Source organism: Mangifera indica, chromosome 13, assembly GCF_011075055.1.
Source record: "Mangifera indica cultivar Alphonso chromosome 13, CATAS_Mindica_2.1, whole genome shotgun sequence".
Lineage (NCBI taxonomy): Eukaryota > Viridiplantae > Streptophyta > Magnoliopsida > Sapindales > Anacardiaceae > Mangifera > Mangifera indica.
In genome coordinates, this window is record NC_058149.1 from 14,414,549 (window position 1) to 14,420,548 (window position 6,000).

At 33.2% G+C, this 6,000-nt stretch overlaps 1 pseudogene; it reads right to left on the reverse strand.

Moving 5' to 3' along the window:
• Positions 1-1,262: 1,262 nt before the first annotated feature.
• On the reverse strand, positions 1,263-3,420 carry LOC123194216 (annotated as a pseudogene).
• Between the last annotated feature and the right edge of the window lie 2,580 nt (positions 3,421-6,000).

Sequence of the window (6,000 nt, forward strand, 5' to 3'; positions counted from 1 at the left end):
CTACTGTCTTTCAGAATTTTGTATAAGTGTTTTGGCTATCAAGAAAGCTGAGCAGTGAAAGGGATGATTGAAAATAACAAGTTGGATCATAAATTTTAAGTAGTGGGCTAGTAGACATTGTGATCTAATTAACCTTATAAGTCAGATTAATTAACTAATATCGTGGAGCTCAGGATTGGGAATTGGAAAACTCAAGACATCCTTATAATTTAAAACGAACACTTTAAACAAGAGAGCGAAATTTGAATTAGAATTTGTGCTCTCAAGATGTGTAAAGTTCATAAACAAAATTATGACCTATTATATATAGAAAACAAACAATATATTTTCAATAGATTAGATTTAAATCCTTAATCTATCTGACTAATAAGCTTAATTAAATTGACACCTAAAGGGTTATTTAAGGCTTATGTGAAGTATAAGGGAGGTTTATAATATGGATCAAAACCACGGACTTGGAAGTCAAAGTCTGTAGACATCAATTTAAATTCAATAGTCTAGAAAAGAAAGTGAAATTAAAATTAAAATTCTGTAGTTAAGCAAAGTTTCAATTATGGCCATGGTCGGGCTAGCTATTGGATGTCAAAATCAGTTTAATTTTTAGTCATTCATTACGATACTTCCAGGAAATTATACTGAAGAGTACCCTATATTAATTTTGTAACTTATAAAAAAATTATCAAAAGATGTTTATGCTCAAAGAAAGGTCAATGCACATCTCTAAGATAACCAAGTACCCAAATGATGAATTCATTTTGTTAGCTTCCAGCTTAAAGAAGATTAAGCATGCCCAAGACCAATTGATGACATATGTAACATGCATAAACATTCAAATATTGATTCTTTCAAGTCCATAAATCTGCCTCATAGTCAAAATTAAAGGTGATATCGAAGAACAAAATAATTTATTAAAACTATGCTAAATTTTGTTCCACTCAAACATCATTTTTGCAATTTAACTTATCCCACAAGTAGTACAAACATTATATTTATATGCTCATCATAAAAAAAAAAAAAAAAAAGACAAAAGGCCAATCAATGGTATAATTTAACTTTACATTAAATGTCACACGATCCTCTCATGTAAATGAATTATTTCTTAAAAAGACAAACACCTTTATTGTTTCTCACTTCAAAAATCTCAACAACTTATACAAATATAAAGTATCGTGTTAAATTTTAAATTGTAGAGTTTGAAATAATTCCACACTTCAAGTTATGCAAAATATAACTATAATGAGACTAGCAAAAAAGGTTGACTCTCAAACAAAGTCTATATGAAATATTTCATTGATTACCTCATGTAGTGCCTTTGAAAGATCTTCCATTGTCAAGATTAAGCGCTTATCCTGTTCCAACCAAAAAAGTTTAGACAAGTGAAAAAAAAATCAGTATTTTCTTAAAATATAAAGCAAAAGATGGAGCACCTTCTGTTGCTTCTCCCTTTTGTCCTTGACAACTGCTGCCTGCCTTGCCTTGCATTGCCTACATCAGGTGGCAAAAGTAGGTTACAAATATTCCACCACAAATTCCAAGTTAACACAAAGCAAAATCTTAAAATAGTTTAATAGAGAGATTTACTAGCTGAATTGGAAAATGTTTGGATGTAATTAAAAAAATGCGAGATCCCAATTGAAAAAAAAAAGGGTCTAAAATTATTTCAACCACCAGATTTTGTGGATGGTCGAATGCAATGATTTTAAAACTAGACCAAACCGGCCGATTCAACAATTAAATCGGGAATGGCCCCAAGTCCGGTTTGGTTAATATAAAAAGCCAATTTTGTTATTAACTTGATCAAAAACCAGGTTTGACTAGATGAATTGGTCAAAAACTGGGTTTGACCAAATTTTTAAATTGTTTTTTAAATTTTAATTTGATAATAAGTTGAGCTGGTTGATTCTCCAATTGAACCAATCAAACTATGGACCAGAGAGACAATCGATTTGATCACCAGTCCGGTTTTAAAAACATTGATCGAATATGCTGCAAATGTTGTACTACAAGCTTGACCAACATCAATGCAAGTTCATTATACAACCATAGCTTTCATGTAAAAACATCCAACTCATAAAAAAGCCTTGGAATTAAGGTCAAAGCAAGAACATAAAGAGAAAAAGTTAATAGCATACTGAAGGGCGTCATTTGCAACTTCCGAAACAAACTTCTGTGTGGCAACTGCTACCTATAATTCTGAAAGAAATAATATATGAAGTTAATTTAACTTGACAATATATGATAATCAAAGGAAAAGGGCAAACAAACAAGCTAGAGTTTTAGAACCAAGATTTGAGCTAAACAAACAGTTAAGCATCAAAAGCTTAGTTTCCTCAGAACTTTAACATACAGTCCTCACTTACATGAGCTAACTCCTTCGAAGTAGAAAGCAAACCAACTATACAGCTGCAAGAAGAACAAAACTTTCAGCTTTGCTCAAATTTTGCTCCCCTCAAAAATATATAAAGATGGTTTCATACATCCAAAAGAAAAAAATCCAACACCATATATTATATCAGGACAAGAACACGATGGGTTCAAACACGGGTATAAACACTGACTTGGCATATCTTGAATTAGAGATGAAACATGTCCAGTGCATTTGAGCCCTGTATGTAGTATTTTTTTATGGTCAAGTCTGCGCTTTCCAACAGCTCTTAATTCAGAATTCAACACTACCCTCTTAAAAACAAGGTTCGGAAGAAGAACTATTTGAAACCCCAGGAACCAAATTCTTGTTTAAAATCGAAAAGAATAAATTGAATACCTACAATTCAACATCAGGACATTGAAAGCCGCTCTCTGCTAAGTAATGCTCCACCAGTTCATCAGGTATCTATCAAACAAAGATAATAAGAATTCTTGTTATGTATTTATGCCAAGTTTTACAAATTGGACAAATCCTCACTGTTGGGGAGGAAACAATTAAACTAGAAATACCAAAATCAAACTATGCTCTATTTGATTGAAATATATTGTAGCAAACAATCAACCAAAATATAATTTTATCACACTAAACAATTAAAAATAAATAGAGTAAGAAAAAACATTACAATTTAACGTGGTTGAAGAGTAAAACCATGAGGTCTTACCCAAAATAAACCAATCCACTATATAAAAAAATAGTATACTATTTTCAGCTTACGAATGAGTAGGCAACTCTCCAAAACAACAAAGCAAAGAAATAACACAACTGTGAAAAAATAAGGAATATCATAACAAACTGGAAAGTCTATATCTCATATTACAGTCCTAAAAAATAGATTTTCATCATTCAAAATATAACACAAGATGTGCCTAAAATACTAACAAAATTTGAGAGCAATCTAATGGTAGACAAAAGACAAATAGATGTTTTTCTAAGAACTGTTTAAACGGAATTGCACCAGATAACCAATCACATTTCAACACCATGATCTCCATCATTTAGAATGAAGAACAATGAGTTTTCGACTAGCAATCCAAAAATCAGAGTAATCCAACAGTATAATTGAGTAACAAGAAAATCTCTCGTAAATGTGTACTGAAAATCTAAAACAACTTTTTTGTCTCTTCTTCTCTTTCTTATTTATTCATTTTGACTTGTGTTATTTATATGTACATGTTGAACCCTTATTTTGACCTAATTTATTAAGATAGTGGTTTAAGCTTTTTTATTAAATAAATTTGAGTTTCTCCACATAGGAAGGGACCAAAAACCCAACACTCACCAACTTGATTAGGTAATAATAATATGTATTTATGTAAGGTTCATGGCTCTGGTTGTTCCAAAAAACTTAAAATCATTGAAATTTTAGTCAAATCTCTATATCTAAATGCATTTATTCCTTGCAACAATGCAATCAAGTTTACTTTTGAAGGAAAGGTAGGAATTAAGCTTTACATGGTAACTGAGCCCCCTTTCGCCAAAGAAGGGATATAGCATAAGTCAAAAGCATATCAAACAACCACAACTTACACTAAGGAAAAGAAATATTAATCAACATCTCAAAATGACAATGAGCAAAAAGGATTTCATGATAGAAAACATACTGAAGGTTCTTTTCAAGACCATTTGTCGGCTGATGAACCAAGAACCCCAGCTAACAACGGAAACTCTATGAATGCAGATTTAGAGGGGCAGGAAATGACAGTTTGGATTTGGTGTGACGTGTACGATATTGGAATGGAATACCAGGTACTTCCATGCTTCAAGTGTTCATTACAAAATTTAACTTGGCTCTGCCTTATACAGAAAGATTAATTGATGTTATTGCCATATCACAAAAAGTGCTTTACCAGTTCTATTTAAAAAGTACATGCAAGTTAGTGCGGATCATGCTCGTAAGTATGGTGGAACAGGACTTGGCCTTGCAATATGCAAACAGCTGGTAAACTATTCTAGACACAACAAAAGATGTTTACTGATATAAATCCAAGATCACTCCCCTAACTTTCTTGTGCATTTGAAATAGGTTGACCTGATGGGAAGTTGTCTCACTGTCACTAGCATAGTGTAACTGTGGTTCTACATTTACCTTTATACTCCCTTACAGAGTTTCACCAATCACTGATAATTTTGATGATCCTGATGAGCTATCAGATATTGCTAATCATGATGCTGCAAATGATGACTTGACAGCTGGCTTTTTCCAACTCCAACGACGCACGTTAGTTTCACTATTTTCTTCTAATGGATCCAGCAGGCCTCAAATATTATTACCAAATAATATAGGTTTTAGTAAACTTAATGGGTTCGCAGAGGATGCATACTCATTTCCCTCCGATAATGTTATACCAAAAGAGACTAATTCACCTGAGAATGCCTGTTCTGTGGCAGAAGTTGCAAAGACAATATCAGAACCTGAAAGTTCTTTTAGTCACCGCCCTGGAACTGATAAAGAAAATAAAGTTGCTAGAGGTAAATAGTGTCACATTGACATGGATAATCAATTACAAAACCCTATGACAGAGTTCCCTATGCACTCGAAGGCCAATGAGGAAAAAGTTGCAGTGGCAAGGAGTAGTGAACCCAAACAATCATGTCTAAGGCAGGATAAATCTGACACATATTCCCAGTGCACATCTACCAGCGGCCCGGAATTGCTCAAAATAAAACCAAGACCAAAGATTCTTCTTGTAGAAGACAACAAGATTAATGTGATTGTCACCCTGTCGATGAAACAGTTAGGCCATAGCATAGATGTTGTGAATAATGGAGTTGAGGCTGTTCGGGCAGTTCAAAGCTGTGATTATGATCTTGTTTTGATGGTAATTTGTAGAATATGAATATTTTTGTTTAGCTGGCATTTGCTTTCTATTGACTTGTTGTTCATTACTTAAAGCTTCCAACTTCTAAACCATTTGTCATACAAATTTTGTTAGGATGTTCACATGCCAGTTATGGATGGCCTTCAAGCTACAAGAATAATTCGCTCTTACGAAGACACTGGAAATTGGGATGCTGCTGCCAAGGCTGGAATCGAGCAAGCTCCAGATTTATTACAACGTTCTTCCACACGACACATTCCAATAATTGCTGTGAGTATTCAGGCTCTTTACGACCCTCAAAATTTCTACCCTTTCATTTCTGATAATTTTGATTTTTTTTCTTCTGGCTATAGTTTCTCTTTATGTCTAGCCTCCTTATTATCGTGACAAATTAAACCTATTTAAGTTGGTCTGTGTGGTGACTGAATCATGCCAAAAGCACTTCGAGATACTAAGAAGTCTATGCATTTTTCTTAACAAAAGAGAAATAGTAGCTTGATCTGAACAATTTGATTCTAGCATGATGCTTTTCTAGTTGGATATATATTTATTTTCACTAAACGAAGAAATTGATGCAAATGCAGATGACGGCAAACGCATTGTCAGAGAGCGCGGAAGAGTGTTATGCAAATGGTATGGACTCCTTTGTTTTTAAGCCTGTCATGTTTCAAAAACTAAAAGAATTTCTTGAGCAATATTTTCCATGATACTTCTTGTAAATCTATGCTTGTGTACAAAAAATGATAGGAAAGT